We start from the raw sequence: 19701 nt of genomic DNA, 5'->3' as shown, positions 1-19701 counted from the left end.
GGACACTTACACAAATGTAAAAAAAAAAAAAAAATCCTCATTTTGTTCCGCTCCACATTAGAGGAGATTCAGAGGTTAAAAAGACAGAACTTAAAGGAGCTTTGAGGGGGACGGGGAGGGTACAGGCAGTAGATCTGAGGGATTCTGAGGTGTGTGTACAACCTGTATTCTTGTAGGTGAATTCTGATATATACCTATATCAGATATATCATCAAATATATGTATCAGACAAAATTATATAATTTATATATAATTATATTTATGTTAAATTATATTCTTTTCTGTGTATTTTCAAAATAACATGTAACTCAGTGTGAAAACGGCAGGCGGCAGGGAAAGTGTTGGTGTCCCTTTCTCTTTCTCCTTCCTAAGTATTAGGCGCAGGTGGGGGAGGAATTCGAGCCCAGCTCGCCAGCTCTCTGCCCGGCTCGCGTAACGCGGCGAGCGGGGGGCCTGGGCCGCGGGAGTCCGGAGCCCCGGGCGGGACGGCTCGCAGACTCCCCCAGAAAACGAAAGCGCTCCGGGGCGCGCCTCGGCCGGAGGGGGTCTCCGTGTGGCCGCGCTCCGACGGCCGTGTCGGGCTCCCACCCGGAGGCGCTAGCCCCCTCTTCCACTTTTCTCGGCTTCCTCACTCGCCCCTGCGTCCCGCTCGCTCCACCGCGGCCAGGAAGCGGGGGGCGGGGCGCGCGGGGTCACGTGCGGGAGGGCGGCGTCACGTGGCGGGAGGGCGGTGTCACGGGGCCGGAGGGCGGCGTCACGGGGTCGGAGGGCGGTGTCACGGGGTCGGAGGGCGGCGTCACGGGGTCGGAGGGCGGTGTCACGGGGCGGGAGGGCGGGGCCACGTGTATGTGTACCTATATATCACATCTGTATCCACTCAGCTGTCGATGGACTGGGTTGCTTCCCTATATTGGCTATTGTAAATAATGCTGCTATAAGTGTAGGGGTGGATATCTTTTCAGATTAGTGTTTTCATTTTCTTTCGGTTAACACCCACTAGTGAAATTACTGGGTCACATGGTATTTCTATTTTTAATTTTCTGAGGAAACGCCACACTGTTTTCCACAGTGGTTGTACCAGTTTGCATTCCCACCAACAATGCATGAAGGTCCCTTTTTCTCCACATCCTCACCAACACTTGTTATTTCTTGTCTTTTTTATTCTAGCCGTTCTGACTGGTATGAGGTGGTATCTCATTGTGCTTTTGATCTGCATTTTCCTGATGAGTAATGTTGAGCATTTTTTCATGTGTTTGTTGGCCATTTGTATGTCTTCTTTGGAAAAATATCGATTTGGGTCCTCTGCCCATTTTTAATCAGATTATTTGGTTTTTGGGTGTTGAGTTGTGTAAGTTCTTCATATATTTTGGATACTAACCCCTTATCAGACATAGCATTTGTAAATATCTTCTCCCATTCAGTAGGCTGCCTTTTCATTTTGTTGATGGTTTCCTTCACTGTGCAAATGCTTTTTGATTTGGTGTATTCCCAGTTGTTTATTTTGCTTTTGTTTCCTTTGCCTCAGGAGATGTATCTAGAAAAATGTTGCTCAGTCCCATGTCAGAGAAATTACTACCTGTATTTTCTTCTAGGAGTTTTATGGTTTCCTGTCTCACATTTAGGTCCTTAATCCATTTTAAGTTTATTTCTGTGTATGGTATAAGAAGATGGTCCAGTTTCATTCTTCTGCATGTTGCTGTCCAGTTCTCCCAGCACCATTTACTGATAGATTAATTGGCCATATATATGTGGGTTTATTTCTGGGTTCTTTGCTCTGTTCCATTGGTCTATGTGTCTGTTTTTGTGCCAGTACCATATTGTTTTGATTACTACTGCTCCGTAGTATATCTTGAAGTATATGTTATAATATGTGATAGATCTTGAAATGTGAAATATATGGGGTTGTGATACCTCTAGCTTTGTTCTTTCTCAAGATGGCTTTGGCTATTTGGGGTCTTTTCTCGTTCTCTACACATTTTAGTGTATTTTGTCCTACTTCTGTGAAAAATGCTGTTGGTGTTTGAGGGATTGCATTAAATCTGTAGATTACTTTGAGTAGTATGGACATTTTAACAATATTAATTCTTCCAGTTGATGAGCACGGAATATCTTTCCATTTGTGTCATCTTCAATTTCTTTCATCAGTGTTTAATAGTTTTCAGAGTGCGGGTTTTTTACTTCCTTGACTAAGTTTATTTCTAGGTATGTTATTCTTTTTGGTGAAATTGTAAATTGAATTATTTTCTTAATTTCTCTTTCTGCTACTTCATTATTAATGTTCAGAACACTTAGGCCACTTCTGAATCCTGTCTTTTACTAGCTGTGTGACTTCTCAAACTTCCTTGGGTCCTGTGCAAAATGGGGATGATGATAATAAAGATAATACAGATCCTTAGGGGTATTATTTCAAATATGAAATAAAATAGCATTTGTAAAACAAAGTGTATGGGGTGCACTGCTCAGTCCCACCCCCACCGGCTCAAGCAGGGGAACCCTCACAGGGGGCTTTGACAGGTTTTCATCTGGGCCCCACCTTTCAGTAATTCAGAGTGGAACGTTCAAGAATACACCATATGAAGCATAAGGGCAACAGTTTAATCCTTAAAACAACAGGTCCCAAACAATGTCACAAAAAATACAGGTACATAGAATTTAGACTACGTAAGTGATCAGATTTGAGTAAGATTAATTAAGGAAGCCCTCCTAGATGGAATGAAATTCTCTAGACAGGAATTTTGAAGAGGAGATTGATAAAAAACACTTTTGACAAAAGTAGAGACATTTTTCATTGATTCAAGGATCATGCATATATATGTGAGCAAGGTATTAAAGTTACTTGATATTTTTTTTTACATTGGGCTCAGTAGTCAGAATTGAATGGAAAGTCAGCTATTGGAGTTTTGAGACTAACATTAAGGAAAAGCAACGGTACATACACAACAGTGAGCTTTTTTTTTTTTTTTTAAGATTTTATTTGACAGAGAGAGACAGTGAGAGAGGGAACACAAGCAGGCAGAGTGGAAGAGGGAGAAGCAGGCTCCCCGCCGAGCAGGGAGCCCAACGTGGGGCTGGATCCCAGGACCCCGGGATCATGACCCGAGCCGAAGGCAGACGCTCAACGACTAAGCCACCCAGGCGCCCCGACAGTGGCCTTTATATTCACAAACATGTATCGGGCACTGACTATCCAGGTACTGTGTGTGCTAAGTGCCTGGAACACACAGCAATAACTAAGACAGTCTCCATCCCCAGAAACTGTCAAAATTTAAAAGCTCAAAGAATGAGTTTGAGTAGGTCATGGAGTTAGTGGTTGTAGCTTTGAAGGTTTGACTCAGAATGTGTGGCATTTAAGTTAATGGAATAACTTAATAAAAGTATAAATAAAAGTATGTTCTATTGGGTGCCTGGGTGGCTCAGTTGGTTAAGCGACTGCCTTCCGCTCAGGTCATGATCCTGGAGTCCCTGGATCGAGTCCCTGGATCGAGTCCCTGGATCGGGCTCCCTGCTCAGTGGGGGATCTGCTTCTCCCTCTGACCCTCCCCCCTCTCATGTGCTCTCTCTCTCTCATTCTCTCTCTCAAATAAATAAATAAAATCTTAAAAAAAAAAGTATCTTCTATTAATCTAAACTTTTTGTTTTTTTTTTTTTTTTTTAGAAAAAGTCCTAGAATTCTTTGAACTCTAGACTCCAGTTGATTATGCACAGATGTGCTGAGACACAGGTAGTGAGGATGACCGGCCGAGGCAAAACTAAACTAATCCTGTTTGCCACACAGGCCCTGCCTTAAGGTAGGTCGTTTCGCCTCTGGTGTGCTGTATACGTTGGCTGCAAATATCTCACATGAAGACTGTCATAAGATGTTTAAAATACCAACAGATGTAAGTATTTCCAGGAGTTTCTCAAAGTAAAATTTAACATTTTTTTCCCTTGAGGTTTTTGGGTTTTTTTGGGGTTTTTTTGTAACTTCTTCCTCCCTGATTTCCGGAAGCAGTATTCTATACTTGGAAATATAAGATTGAAGAAGGGAAAAGCTGAGAGTTAGGAATGTAAGAAAATGTAAGAAAAGTAAAGGAAAAGTCTATAAAACTTGGCCAGACATTAGGTAACCATCTGGAAGAAGAATTTAACCTGTCCAAGTACCTGATAGTCCTAGGCATCACATACCCTTTAGCGACTGAGGTCAGGGACCCTCTGTGCCGATGTGTTTATAGTTGGCTCTCGAGCGGAGAGCATAGTGCCTTCAGTGTGGTGAGGTCTTTATAAGGGGTCATTGTTGTCATTAGTGCTTCATAAAGAAATTTTAGTGGATAAAAGAATGGTCATAGGTAGCTCTTGTGACACTTTATGAGGTAGGAATATTCTCAAAGAGGTCACTTGTCCAAGAGTTTATTTTTTTTAATTTTTTTTTAAAAGATTTTATTTACTTATTTATTAGAGAATGAGCGAGAGAGAAACAGCATGGGGGGGGGAGGGTCAGAGGGAGAAAGAAGCAGGCTCCCCGCCGAACTGGGAGCCCGATGCGGGACTCGATGCGGGACTCGATGCGGGACTCGATCCCAGGACTCCGGGATCATGACCTGAGCTGAAGGCAGTCGCTCAACCGACTGAGCCACCCAGGCGCCCCATCCAAGAGTTTATTGCTATGAAACATAGTCACGGTCTATGCTGACATCAGACCATCTGCGTGATACCTTCACAGCAACTACACGCACAAGGAGCATCGGGGAGTCTGGCTGCCTGCTCTGGAAAAAAGGTACAACGTAGAGAACTGGTAGAGGACTTTGAGTTGCAGACAAGTTTGGTGAAAGGTAACTGAAGGCTGAATGTGAGAACTCATTATCCGATTGTCCCCAGTCCTCTTGGCTACGTCGCTTTTCATACAGTCCGCCCCCCAGATAATGCGGGGACTTCTCCCTCAAGAAGCCTTATTACAACATGGCTCCCCTCAGGCCTTTCCCGACTCCTGGTCCCACCTCACCAGGCAGCCCCGTGACCCTGGCCAAGCTTGTTATAGCTGGAACAGGTACCCCCCCCCCCTTTTTTTTAACACCTACTGAGTCATTAGCCAAATCTGTGGAAGGCAATTTCTTGTCTCCTACTTGGATTCTTGTAGGTATTAGGGAGAGGTATCCCTTTTCTGACCTCCTTTTATTTTACTGTTTTCCCTTTCTGAAGCCTACTTTGAATCTGTTATTTCCGCATTGAATGCTGATATATTTCAAATGAGAACACATGTTCCTAGAAGGGTACCTATGGAGGGACCTTCCCAGACATAGTGAACTTTTTTGGATACTATTTCTTCCACTCAGATCCTAGGATTATTCACAGAAGCGTTAAGCAATGGGGCACTGCTTTATCCTTAATGAGACTGGTGTGTGACGGGCTTGAAAGAAAGAATGTTAATTTAATCTTTACACTGCAACACGAATGGATTGATTTCCTTGTTCTTTGTTACAGGACAGTTGCGGCCTCTTTCCCAGAGGCTCTACCCTGGAATCCAGTCATGTGCGCAGAAGATCTCTGAAAATGGCTGAGGTCATTCGTTACATTTTCCTCTTTATCTCCTGTTCAGAAAATGATACTGTCTTTTGTTCCCGGAATGCCTAGGCACCCCGGAAATCCAAACATGAAGCAGAGGCTATAGGGTGAGGAAAGGGACTTCAGGCTTTACAATAAGACTTGGGGCTTCTTAATATCCACAACATGTGGTCTGGAAATCCTCAATGGTCATTCTGTCTAGTAGGTAGAGTATCTGTATGAATCAGATATAAGGTCTTTGTTCCTTTGATTTTACTTGGTAAACGCTGGTGATTTCTTAACTATCCAATCCTGTCACCATCACCTATTTTTAAATCAGTCACACCAAATCCCTTCATTTCCTAGGGCCAGACAGTTAAAACACAGCTGAGGATTTAATTCTCATCGAATCAGATACATTCACCCACTAGGTGGAAGACAGCCTTCTTGAAGGCACGGACCATGTTGTGTGTGTGTTTTCATTTTAAGTATCCAACACGAGAAAGGCACTTACTATAACTGTGTTCATCAGTTGATTTGAAAGATTCATTGCCTTGTTAAAGGACACTTGGAAAATAGTCAAGGTTCAGTGTACCCTTCTAGGAAAGTTACTTCTTGTTCATGCATTTTATATTGACTCGTGATTCTTGGTTTCATTGTGTATATAATGACAATAACTCCAAACACTAAGGAGTCCACCTAGTTTAAACCATGTGATTCCCTGTGCCTGACTTACAGGTGTGACTGCTCTAAACAGGGAAAATACAGAAGAGTTTCAGAACTAAATATAACCTCACACGGAGCAAGTGATCTATTAATGACAATATTCAGGCTCCTGGGTAAAGAAAAAAGGAATGTTTGGTTGGGAGAGGATGGAGAGTGGTAATTTGTGGTGACGCCATCGTGCCCAGAAGTGGGCATCTCCATGTGGTGTGGACATTCCAGGGTTTGAGGCAGCCGGGGGGGTGGGGGGAGCAGACAGCAAGAAATATCAGGTGTTCACAACAACATAAGTAATGTTAGCATCTAATTCCTTTGGCTCTGATTATTCACTAGCCAACCTTTCATATGAATATTATCTTCCCAAATTTGAGGGCAATTATAAAACACACACACACTGGGCCACCTAAGTTTGTTTCTTGGTCCAAGTTTATAAAGCTGGCACTCTGACGTCAAGTGATTCTTGACTGTCCTTCATCGTCACCAGGCAGGCCCTGGGACAGCCTTCCAGGTATACCCAGAAATCTGGTCACTTCCCCACTCCTGCCCTGTGACCACTCTGGTCTGACTTGACACTTTTGGTCACCAGGAGCCTCCTAACAGGTGTCCTTGTTTCTGCCACTGTCCCCTTAAGATCTTTTCTCAACTCAACAGCCAGAGTTACCCTTTAAAAGGTAGATTAGGGGCGCCTGGGTGGCTCAGTCCTTAAGCGTCTGCCTTTGGCCCAGGGTCCTGGGATGGAGCCCCACGTCGGGCTCCCTGCTTGGCGGGAAGCCTGCTTCTCCCTCTCCCACTCCCCCTGCTTGTGTTCCTGCTCTCGCTATCTCTCTCTGTCAAATAAATAAATAAACTCTTTAAAAAATAAAAAATAAAAGGTAGATTAGATCCTGTTACTCTTCTGTACAGAAACTTCAGAGACTTCCTGTCTCACCCAGTTCAAAGTCCTTACAAAGCCTGTGAGGCCTCCCATGTCATGTTTTTTCCTCCATCCCCTACGCCTTTCTCGTCGAACATTCTGTCCTAGCCACACTACTGCAGACATGCAGTTGCCTTCAGCTCTGCCTGATTCCTCTATTTAGAAACTTGTGAAAATAACCTCGTGGCTCTTCTGTGCTCGGATGTTACCTTTAGGACGCCTAACCCGACAACCCTGTTTGCTACTGCAACATGCCTCCCCTGTTCCCAGCACTCTGACCACATTCTAATGTCAAGTTTAGTTGACTTGTATGTTTATTTGTTGTTGTCCGCCTCCCTCCAAAGAATGAAACGGGCAGGGATCTTTGTTGGTTCACTGATAAATCCCAAACACCCAAAACAATGACTGACACATAGGAGTGATCAATACATGTGTGGGATGAATAAATGGCTGAGTATGTTTCATTTGGGTCATCAGGACCTCATCCCTCCAGAGTTTATCTGAACTGGGAAGAGGGAGGAAGAGAGAGAGGCAGAAAAACCCATAATGTCAAGTTTGCGAACCCAAAAGCTACACATCTAGATTCAGTGTCTCCCGTAAAATATTCGCTCCCCATGGAATTCTAGCCTGATGAGGCAGCCAACTTGCCATTTCCATCATGTTAGAATAGGAAGAACCACCTCAAAAGCACTGGTTTCTAAACCATCAGAGATTCAGCTTCATGGGGGCTGAGATGGGGCCCAGGAATCAAATTTCTGAAGCTCGCCAGGTGATTCACCTGTAGAACCAGATTTGGGTTCCCAAGTTAGAGCATTTCCATTGGATTGTCCTGAGGCCTGAAGAGAACATTAGGACAGTGTTAGCGAAGAGAGAGGACCTCATCTGGCTAATTGTGCTTGTAGGATGAATGAAGAGGTATGTATGTGTGTGCTTTCTCTATTGTGCCATCATGGGTTTTTTGGTCAATGAATGCTAGTGAACCCAGGAAAGCTTCAAAGGAATGATAAAAGAAGACATACATGGTGGAATTTTCGCAGAGGGACAGGGGTGGGAGGGATGGGGTAACTGGGTGATGTAATGAGCACTGGGTGTTACACGCAACTGATGAATCACTAAAGTCTACCTCTGAAACAAACCCTCCAAAAAATTAAGAAAAAAAAAAAAGAAAAGAAGTGACACTTGCTTGGGCCAGAAAGCGGAGTCGCCATTCTCAAAACTCTGGTGGACATTTGCTGCCCATGAAACTGCTCCCTGTGTTAATTGTTTTCTCCACCTTCAGACTTTACCTTTCCCAACATCTCTGCATCCTTCTCCCCCTTTCCTAAACCCTTTATCGTGGCAGTAGTACTTCAAATCATCCGCGGAGTTTAAATATACAGAGCCCGTGGCCTACCACCGACTGGTATTAACATTTCTCGTAGGCCATAAAAATGCCTTCCCGCCAGGGGGCGACCAGCCTATACTCCGCAATTTTAAGAGAGCAGGTCGGAGTAGCTCAGCGGAGCGGGTGAGCTGTAGCCACTCACCGTCATTCCGAAATTCCATACCTTAAAAGTGTTGATCTCCAAAATTCCTCTTGTTTGACGGCGGTTTGGGACGTCGCTTCCTGGTGGGCAGAAATTCAGTTAAGAAAAACCACTGCAAGAGAAAGTGAAAAAGCATCGCCCAACGTGGGGCTCGAACCCACGACCCTGAGATTAAGAGTCTCATGCTCTACCGACTGAGCTAGCCGGGCACTTGAGAAAAGGCTTCCCCCAATTTATTATGAGGACATACAAATTCTTCTTAAACCCGCTAGGAATGTGGGATTCTAGATTTTGTCTAATTTTTTTTTTCTTTTTTTGTCTTATAAGGAGGATGACGTGAAAGGCAAAACATATAAGCATCATCTGAAATTTTTTGTACTTCTCCACCATCAAAGCTTACACACACAGAAAAGGGAGGGGAGGTGCCAATTCATTTTAATATAAAATATTTGACAACCCCTGAAATACAGGATCCAATGATTTTTTTTTAATGTTTTGTGTACCACTGACTGCAGAAGTTCATAACAGATGCTAAACAAATATGTGCTTAATGAGTGTACCAACAGTATCTGCAGGAGGCGAGAGAAAGCGCCCCTTCCCAGTAAGGAAGCAGAACCCCAATTTCCTGAAAGATGGGGGAATAGTCAACGCTATGGTAACATGGAAAGCCGAAATCTTTTGTACATGGGTTGCCAAAACTCCAAATCTACAGTTCACTGTTTTATTTTTCCATAAAAAAGTGATGCATGAATGGTGGATGACATTGAATTGAGACGTGACCAGCGTCTTCCTGTAGCTTCACACGATCACAACCGTGGAGTTGGAAAGTCTAGAAGAACCAGAAACTTCAACCTTTGCAAGAATCACTTTAGAGTTGCTGGAACGCGGAATAAAGGGTAATATTGAAAGGTGCTTGCTTCTTTTAAGTAGGAGTTAGTTACCATGTTACTTACTGGGATCGAGCGCATGTGCAGCCTACGCATTCCCACATGAAGGTGTAGCAGATGAATGGGGTGGAAGCTGTATGCGTTTGTGTTGTGTGAGTTTAACGCTGAGTTAGTAAAAATTAAGTGATGGGAGGGCGCCAAAAGGCGGGCTCGTCCGGGATTTGAACCCGGGACCTCTCGCACCCTAAGCGAGAATCATACCCCTAGACCAACGAGCCACACGTGCTGGCCCTCTCTCCGAATATATTAAATATTTAGTAAATTTCTTTTTCGTACTTCATTCACGTTTAGGTGCATGTAACTACAACCGACCTTTACTTTGACTCTCCCTCCCTCCTTTCTATTGTCAAAACCGGGAAAACGGGGCTCCCAGCCCTTCCCCGGCTTTGCTCGTGACCCAGTCCTCGCAAGGGGCGTAGGAAGCCTCGCTTGCTCCGCAAAGGCCGAGACAGCGGCGGCGGCTGTCCAGACAGCAGAAGCCGGTGCTCCTCGCCCTGCCCGGAGTCGGGGCGCGGGGGCGGGGCCCGAGCGGCCCCCCAGCCCCGCGGCGCGAGCCAGGCCGGCCGCTCGCAGGCAGGCCACCCCCGGCGGGCTGTCGGCGGGATCCCGGGGTTCTCCACGCCCAGAGCGGTCGCGTGGGGGCCCCTCAACGGGACCGAAAGCGGGGGTTCGGGAATGAATAAAGGAAATCAGCCGTGCCAGGAAGACGGGGACAAGAGTCAGGGAGCCGGGAGCCGGCTTGGTGGCAAATGAGGCTGACACAGGACGGCCGGAGCGGCGGCGCTGCGGCGTCGGGCCCGCGGCGCGAGGGGTGGCTCCTTCCTCCCCCGCGAACATGCTTGCGTCTGGACGGATTCCCCCCCTGCGCCGCGTGCTGCTGGACCCGAGCCCGAACCCTCCGCCGAGCAGTCAGCAAACGAGGCCTGCCTTCTCTTCTCACACCTGATTCCGGGCTATTCGAGGGGCAGTGTTCGGACACCGCACAGACGGGTGACACGCCTTCTAATGAATTTAATCACCCCTAAGGGGTCCTGCGGCTTTGCTGCTGCTCCGCGCAACCTCGCCGGGCCAGCTGGCTTGCCAAGACGGTTCTCGGAGCTCCCCTCGGATGGTTCGGACTCGTGGCAAAACGTTGCCCGTGGGGACACGGCGGGCTGTCTGACCTCAGACGGTGACCCTCCTTTTCCACCCGAGAAGAGCCAAGGCTACTACTCAAGGCGAGGGGTGGAAAACGAAGCACGTGGCCCGTACGGGGATCGAACCCGCGACCTTGGCGTTATTAGCACCACGCTCTAACCAACTGAGCTAACCGGCCAACTCCGCGAGAATGGCTTCCGAAGTCTTCATAAGAAGGTATTCTTGTTATTGTTGCTTTTTACTCCGCAAGCTGCGTGGGGTAGCCGAGTTGCTGACTATGCCCCCACCGAACTAGGCTTCGTCCTTTTCCCAACACTTGTCCTATTTTTTTCGTGCCATGACGCAGCAACGAGGCGCTGGCAATACCCCCTAATCCCCTCTCTGTATTTTCAGGGCAAGATTATCTCTGCCTTTGAAGGCCAGCCAGATACTACAAACAGCCTGTCATTAATGGGTCCCGGGCTGATTTCCAGGCTGCTCTGCTTCGGCCATCTCTCCCTTGGGTGTTTTTATCCACGTTTCCAGTTTTATTGGTTTCAGATAAAGATATTCCCCAGTATCTTGGAGTTATTCTGTTTCCCTCTCTAAATACACAATTCTAAATGCAGTGGGTACAAGAACACCGCAGGAAATTGAGGAAGAGGAGGATACGAAGTCTAATGATTCCATGATTTAAAAACATAGTTTCTGATTGTGTAGATAAAACAATCTGGAGATGCCGGGGATCGAACCCGGGGCCTCATACATGCGAAGCATGCGCTCTACCACTGAGCTACATCCCCAACCCTACAACCGATATCTTTATAACTCTTCCCAGTTCTTTGAATCCTATTTTTGACCCCAGCACATAGAGGACTTTTTGAACGCTGAAATTAAATTTTCCTTTACCTATTCAGCAAAATCATGAAATGGTTAAAGGGATCACATTAGTGTTCCAAGTAGAGTAAGTCTTCCAGCCATCGGACCCTTGTCAAGCACTTAAGCTGGAGACCAAAGGATGGAACCAAATACCTAGAAATCTGATGAGAAAAAGGGGAGGGGGACTCTACTTTAAAAGCTTCTTTCTCACTATATGCTATCTAAGTCAAATTTAAATAAAAATTTGAAAATAAAATAAAAAGTTTCTTTCTTTCCTTTTTTTCTTTTAAGACAAGTGAGGGGTACTGCAGCCATGTTAGGCCGACTACAGGCTGATAAGACCACTGGGAAGTTGCAGTTGAATTGAGAGACAAGTAGAAGAGAACTGATGGGAAGTGTCTCACAACATGGGATATTTATTTACTTGAAGATAAATTGGCTGAAGAATTAACAACCTAAGAAAAGTCTTGCACCTAGATAAAACGGATCCTAGTAACACAGGGGGCTCTCACCCACATGGAGCAGAAGGTTTTCTAAGGTCACAGTTTGCCTTGGGACTCAGGGCGTCCAGTGCTAAAACTGGGAAGTGTCAGTTACCCCACTGCCCTCTAGTCCACTCCCAGAATCCAGAATTCCCAGCCCAAAGCCTTAAACGGGCTTCCAGAAGGATGCAGTCTCTGGAGCACAAGGCTGGGAAGAGGAGGGAGGAGTGGGTCAGCAGCAGGCCTCCTGCTTTCCTTTGGACACTTGGTCCTAGCCCTGGAAATGTTAGGGGGCCCTAGTGTTTACAGGGCATGTGTTCAGTGATCAGTAGAATCTCATGCCCAAAATGTACAGGTACAGAAGGACACCGATTGAGAAGATGATTATGTAAACAGAGATGCCTAAATAAACCTGAGATTGGTTTTGTGGGTTTTTCTTAAATAAATCCTTAAGTTGGAATTTTATCATGGAAGTTTCCACAGTATATTTTTCAGAAAATTAGAAACGCCGTAATAGATGCCAAATTATAAAGAACAGGAGACGGAAAATAAACCCCAAATTCAAGGCAGTGTTTATCTGGGAAGATGAAGAGACAGGACCCTGGGGGGACAAATGAATGTTGGTAATTATCTTTCTAAACTGAGAAATGCACCCATATTTACATGTGCACAGTATTCTAATTACTTTTCTTAAAATGCATACATGATTTAAGATGTGAACAACCAAGGACACTGGGTATATGGGAACTCTGTATATTTTTGCAATTTGGTAAATCTAAAATTACTCAAAAATTAAAAGTTTATTTAAATAAAAAGATTAATAAATAAATAAAGACAGCTGAGACCCAGCAAAAAATCAAACCGCTCTCTGTTTCTCGACCCATACTCAGGAGTCCAAAGTGCTGCCTAAAACCTTAGAAGCACCAGCAATGGATCAGCTTCCTTTTGAAAGTGCTCTATTTGAGCCCAAATGTAGAATCTTTGAGATATGTCTCTGGGAAGCCTAGGAACTGAAGGCCAGCATTCTGTAGTTCTTGACTGCACTGAAGTCTATACGGTACAGTATATATCTATATATATAGTATTGATCTGTACATATAGTGTATAGCTATACTTTATGTAGAAAAAGAATTTGGGGCAATATTATATTTAATATAATATGGTTAGATCTTGGTATTAAAGAAGACCTTCCTTGTGACTGAGTTTCTATGCTGATTAGTGTATTTACAAGCATTTTCTGAATGAGCAGTTCTGAGCCAGAATCATAGGTCAAACCTGTAAAATAATTTCAAGTTTGTAGATAAATCAACTACAGTTGATGTGTGCAAAACTCCCCCCAGGAGCCCGGATAGCTCAGTCGGTAGAGCATCAGACTTTTAATCTGAGGGTCCAGGGTTCAAGCCCCTGTTCGGGTGTTAGCACTTTTCTTCCCTTTTTCCTGCATTTTTAACCCAGCAAATAGTAACAGGAAGTAAGATAATCTCAAATCACAGGCTGATTTCACTACAAAATAAGAAGGGATCCCGAGCATGGCATAGATATCATAACCTAGGACCTGTTCAGAAAACAGAAGGGCCTTTTAGTAAGGTGGCTAGAAACCGCAGCATACAAAACGTTTCCTCCAGAGCACAAGTAACAATGGCCACAAATTATCAAAAAGTCAAACTCTTATTTGAAAAGCCACAAAAACACAGAACTGCTCCCTCTGCCCTACACTGGAGTAGGCTCTCCTTTCCGATCCTCTGCTTTGCTCAGCCCTGGGGATGCCCACGTAAACCACAGGGGGCGTGGTGCCAACACTTCGAGCTCAGGGCCAGTGGCAGTGGCTTCCAAACCTTTGTGGCCATGGCCAGTTTGAACTTGAGTTTACATCTGGACCCAGACACACAAATGTAGCAGGAACAAAATTGCCTAAATTACCACATACTCTCACACATGCACTGCATTGTGATGTTTCAGATTCCATCCTATTCTTTACCGGGCTGGGAGCTACCCGCCATTAAATTGATTTTACATCCCCCTCATTGGGAAACACTGGGCTTAGAGTCATCATAAAGATGCAATGTAACATAGAGTACAGTGTGATGGGTCCTTTGCCGAGTAACCCGCCTGCCCTGCCCCTTCCCCTACATCCCAGGCCCCTTCTTAGAGTGACCCCAAACCCCAAGTCCCCTGAGCACATTGGTACTGGCACCATCTCTGCCCTGCTAGGAACCACTGAAGAAACAGGACGTGGCAGCCCTTGACCGAGACCTCATTGGTCATTGCCCGAAGCAGAATTTTCATCCTACTGGGTCCAGAAGGTAACAGAGAAAGTGGATCTTACACTGCTATGAAAAATCATCAAAGTAGGGTGCGTGGGTGGCTCAGGTGTTCAGCGTCTGCCTTCGGCTCAGGTCATGATCCCAGGGTCCTGGAATCGAGTCCCGTATCGGGCTCCCTCCTCGGCGGGAGGCCTGCTCTCCCTCTCCCACTCCCGCTGCTTGTGTTCCTGCTCTCGCTATCTCTGTCTCTGTCAAATAAATAAATAAAATCTTAAAAAAAAAAAAATCATCAAAGTAGCTACAAAACCTCTGAGAAACAAGGACAGAACACTCCTTGTCAGCTGCCTTGTTGCCACAGTGCAGCATGGTGACCTCATAATATGAGGGCCTGGAGCTCAATCCTCAGAGACAGGATAGCATTTTGCAGGAAAAAAACCCCAAACCGCAGAAGTGATCCAATGTGATCGTGACTGTCATTGCCACTAGAGTCACGGGAGCAATATCTTCCTGAAGCGCCCATCACTTCCTGAAAGCTTTTCCCGCCTGGTTGGCCAGTCCACTTGGGTTGTGACCCCATGGTTTCTTCACAATGCTCAGAGCTTTTTCAAAAGGAAAGAAACCTCCATTAACCTTAATTAAACAGAACAGGGCAACTGTCTTTCACAACCTTTTAAAAACAAGCAGCGGGAGGGAGTCAGAAAATTAAATATTAATTCCAAAATGATCCCAACATGTTCTCAGAGAGTGTGCTAAGCAGTAAAATAATCAATGGTGAGCGGCTAACTGTTCAAGACGACAGAGGGCTTACCAATATATCAGTGTGCATAATTAGATGAGAGTTAAAAGATTCCCTTTCTTTTCTCAGTCTTGAGGGGAAGCGTGGGACAGAAGGAGACGACAACCATTTCCACTTTTCCATTCTGGATCTTAATGGGCTGAAACCCCAGCCCTACTGTGCTGTTATCTCTGCTCCAACAACAGGGGTCCACCTGGCTGCAATTGGTCGGCTGACAGACTTGCCAAGAATGTTACTCCAATTCCAGGAGGCAAGGGACGTATATAGTAGATCATTATAACATGGCACTGGATTAAGGAAACAGACACACTGTATTTCCATTCTACACTATTGTCCTGATCTCTAAACCTGTCTCCATTAATCTTCAAACACCTAAAACTCAGCTAGTGCTAATCATTTGCTTTACCAGACAAAGCCAAATGTGTGACTGGCACCCACCACTCAAGAAACCCAGCTACCTTGAGGTGGGTGCCCAGAGGAAAGAGCTACTAGACGTTTCCCTGGGTCACTTACCCTTCTATTGGGCAGGTGAGTTCAGGCAAACATTCAGATTTAAATTTCCCAGGCCACGCTTCTTTAAAAAAGAAAAGAAAGAAAGAAAGAAAGAAAAGAAAAGAAAAGAAAAGAAAAGGAAAGGAAAGGAAAGGAAAGGAAAGGAAAGGAAAGGAAAGGAAGGAAGGAAGGAAGAAAGAAAACAAAACAAAACAAAAAAACTTCAATGAGTGAAAGCAACTCATTTTTGGGACATAATCCTTCATGAATCTCTCACATTTCTGCATGTATTGCTAGCAAGGTTCTAAGTGCTCTTTGTTCTGGATTTTCTTTTCAAGGATACTTATATAGCAAACACTCCTGGAAGAGAGTCTCTCCAGAGTGATGGGCAGGCATGCTTACTGCTCATTATGAAAGAATAGAGATCCATGGTTTAGGGTTTCTCTCTTAGAACCCACTGCATGTACAGATGTCATGGTTTTGCTCTCTGAGAACTAGAGCCAGGGAACCAGAGTAAAAATGCTGATAGTATGGCTATTGCTATTACTAGAATAATAGACTTTCCATCGTCCCTAACCCAGGAGTGTTGTGAGTTACACCAGCATCCGTGAAACTGTGTGTGGCAAGTTTAGCTTGCAAGCTGGGTAAAGTTTCAGACCCTTTGCATTTCCTGGCACTCATCAACCCCACGCTCTCCTCTTCCTTCAGGGAAGGAAGGGTGTGGACAGCATTCTTTAGCACTCATATCTAAATGAATTCATACGTATAAGTAAATATAGATATGTTATATATTTAGTCCTATATTATATATTTAGTTATATATATAAGTAACTAAAATTAATATAGTTAACAATACTGTGTTACATATTTGAAAGTTGCTAAGACAGGAAATCTGGAAAGCTCTCATCACAAAAATTTTTTTGGCACTATGTAAAGTGACAGACGTTCACCAGACATTGTGGTGATCATTTCACAATGTACACAAATACCGGGTCATTATGTTGTACAGTTGAAACTAATACATTATATGTCAACTGTACCTCAGAAAAAAATAAATTTAAAAAATGACCAAATGAAGCGGGGGAAATCGGAGGGGTAGACGAACCATGAGAGACGATGGACTCTGAAAAACAAACAGGGTTCTAGAGGGGAGGGGGGTGGGAGGATGGGTTAGCCTGGTGGTGGGTATTGAGGAGGGCACATTTTGCATGGAGCACTGGGTGTTATGCACAAACAATGAATCATGGAACACTACATCTAAAACTAATGATGTAATGTAGGGGATTAACATAAGAATAAAAAAAATGACCAAATTAAGGGGTGAATTCTGATTGATTTTTGTGCTCCCTCAAAACTTCATCATGGCCACCTTTAAGAAATGTCACCAGGTACAAGAAAATTAATAGTTAACTCACCAATATCTACATCTCTGGGAGGAGGGGGGCTGAACGATCCAGACACTGCGGGTCAGCACCTTTGCAGGGTTTCCTAACTTGGGGACTGGTGAACTTGGATGGGAAAAATATCTACATCTTCAAAATCTCTAACCTTGACCTGAAATCCGGCATACCCTTCACACACGAATGTAGGGAACAAACTACAGTCAGAAGGCCCTGTGGTTTTGCCACCAAGGAAAATCAGACATTTTCGCATTGATGAGAACAAAGATGCAGCTGAACTTAAATCTCCTTACAACCCGCAGCCCGCTGATAAACGCCTGAGACACGCAGGGCCTGACATCCCCCCAGGAACTCAGGGCTGCCTTATTAAAAACCCGGAGCTGCCTTACCTTAACCACAGCCAGACCTCCACGGGCTTGGGGACCCTGCTCGCAGCACACGGAAAGGCCTGCGACTGTCTACCTTCCCTCCCTCCACAAACGTCAAAGCAGATCACCAGTCTGTCCTCAAAACCACAGCTGCAGCTCCCTCTGCCCCCGGGTGCCGTCCCTGTGCTACAGTAACAACACCTTTTTGAACCGAAAACGTCTCGAGGATTCGTTCTTGGCCGTTCCCCCGACCCCCACATCCGACCACACCAGCATCTCGCGCTCACTGTTCGACATCGCGGTGGTGCTAAGACGGCTCTTGTCCTTTAACATTCAACACGTCGACGCAGTGTTACTGTACTTGTTTGGTAACTGTTTCGAGGTATAACTGGCTTTTTTTTTTTTTTTTTTTTGGTCCTTCTATGTATTTCTGACGGCTTTTTAGACTCTAACCTTGAGAAGGGCTCCACGGGCTGCATCCTGAGGCCAGAGCCCCCCGCCCCCGGGGAACCGAACAGATGCGGAGGCCGCCCACCACGAGACGTGGGGTTCCGACAGGCCCCTCACCGAAGGGGACCTGGCGTGAGCGCCCGGAACCCCAAGCCTGAGCAAGGTCGCGAGGCGTCTGAGCAGCAACACAGGGAAGGCGCCTCACAGCCGCAGCCTCCCTTCCGCAGCTGGAGTCAGGACGCCGGCCTCCTGGGCAGGGGCCCGCGACGCCGAGAGCTGAGGCCTCCCGAGGGCCTAGAAGGGCCGGAAGTGCTTCTTCCGGCCGCGCCCCGGGCGCATGCGGGTGGGCTTTCGGGTTTCACGTTGCGGAGCCACGGGCAGGGCCCTGCGAGGGGCTGAGGAGGCCTGGCGCCGGTGTTACAGAGACCACTGTGAGCGCTGCTGAGGATAGGGCTTTTAGAGCAGGCAGGGAGGCTCTGGCGGGATGCCCGGAGGCCAGCAAGGAGGCGGCGGTGGCCGGCTGTGGGGAAGGTCGCGGCCTGGCCTGGCAGCGTCCACGAGAGGCCCGATCCCAGCAGACAGGCCCAAGATGGCGGCGCCACGACAGGAAAGCCCTGTGAGGAAGAAAAGGCGGGAACCCCTGCTTCCGGTCCCCGGAATGAATAGCCCGCCCCCTACTTAACAACTGTCAATAAAAGAAACGCAGCCGTCGGGGCGCACAGTTCTCTCGCTCTCGCTCTCTGGCTCCCTGCTCTCAAGTCTGCGGATTGTACTGTTCACTTTAATAAACTCCCGCTTGTGTCGCTTGTCCGCCGTGCTGCGCGTCTGTCCTTGAATTCCTTCTCGTGACACAACCAAGAACCTCTGGTGACCCCTTCAGGTTTGAGTGAGCGGAGACCTCAGGGCCCGGGGTCCCCCCAGCTCACCAGGCAACAGAACGAAGAGGGACAAGGGTCGATCGATACAGGGAAGTACGTTTCCCTCCCTCTTCTTTCCAGCTCTTCCAGGACCAGCGCCTCCGTTTTGAGGGTCAGAAGTTTAATTACGGAAAACTCAGGATCACTCCGTCTGTTTGGTATCAGACACCCAAGTTCTCAAAACATTCACAAGCCTGGCTGTTAGTTTATGAGTTTACAGATACGAATGTAAGTGCCAAGCGGGCCAGAAAAGTGGACAAGGAGGTTTAAAGTGTAGTTTATTTCCTAATTTGCTATCCCCCGCTTAGAAATATTTGTCTAAAAAGCTAGCATCTTTGTAGAGAAAAAATAAGCCTTTCTAGCTTTATGTTGCTAGAGAAACACTGAAATCCTAAATTCCGTAAGACCACTTCCCCCTAGAATTTAGGGTCCTTTCATTACTACCCTTCTTCACTGGAAATTACAACTGTTTAGCACACAGCATATTATTTCTTGCATTTCGTTGTTTCCTAATGGTATCTTGGGAAACTCCTTGATATACTCAGAAACTGGATGGATTACATTTGAAATTTATACCACTGACCTTTTCAACAATGAGGAGACTTCTAGGCCCTAGAGTTGTAGACCTGGGTCTTAATTTGGATTTTTCTATTCACTGTATGATCTCAAGGCAAATTATTTAATCTGTTTGCCTCAGTTTCACTAAATGTAAAGCAAAATGGGGAGAGTAATATTCAGCTCATAGGGTCATGGAAATAAATTATGCATGGAAATCACTGGACACGGTGTTTGGCAAACAATGACCACTTAAGAAATACCTATTATTGTAAAACAAAAACAAAAACCTACTAGAATTTGGTTATGCATTTAAATCATTTTTTTATTCAACAATTTATTGAACTTCTACTATG

The 19701-nt window shown here is 45.7% G+C and overlaps 1 protein-coding gene and 5 non-coding genes across 6 annotated transcripts in view; 1 reads left to right on the top strand and 5 right to left on the bottom strand.

Moving 5' to 3' along the window:
- Positions 1-19701, bottom strand: part of LOC117997523 (histone H2B type 1-C/E/F/G/I) — an 881166-nt gene that overhangs the window by 743090 nt on the left and 118375 nt on the right. The gene's annotated exons all lie outside the window — the stretch shown is intronic.
- Positions 8816-8888, bottom strand: TRNAK-CUU. Its single transcript has one exon. It is a non-coding gene; the product is annotated as a tRNA-Lys (tRNA).
- Positions 9773-9844, bottom strand: TRNAP-AGG. Its single transcript has one exon. It is a non-coding gene; the product is annotated as a tRNA-Pro (tRNA).
- Positions 10868-10941, bottom strand: TRNAI-AAU. Its single transcript has one exon. It is a non-coding gene; the product is annotated as a tRNA-Ile (tRNA).
- Positions 11474-11545, bottom strand: TRNAA-CGC. Its single transcript has one exon. It is a non-coding gene; the product is annotated as a tRNA-Ala (tRNA).
- On the top strand, positions 13446-13518 carry TRNAK-UUU. Its single transcript has one exon. It is a non-coding gene; the product is annotated as a tRNA-Lys (tRNA).

Source organism: Mirounga leonina, unplaced genomic scaffold, assembly GCF_011800145.1.
Source record: "Mirounga leonina isolate KUSES-001 unplaced genomic scaffold, KU_Mleo_1.0 Mir_366, whole genome shotgun sequence".
NCBI classification, from domain to species: Eukaryota; Metazoa; Chordata; class Mammalia; order Carnivora; family Phocidae; genus Mirounga; species Mirounga leonina.
This window is presented reverse-complemented; position numbering and strand designations above follow the sequence as displayed.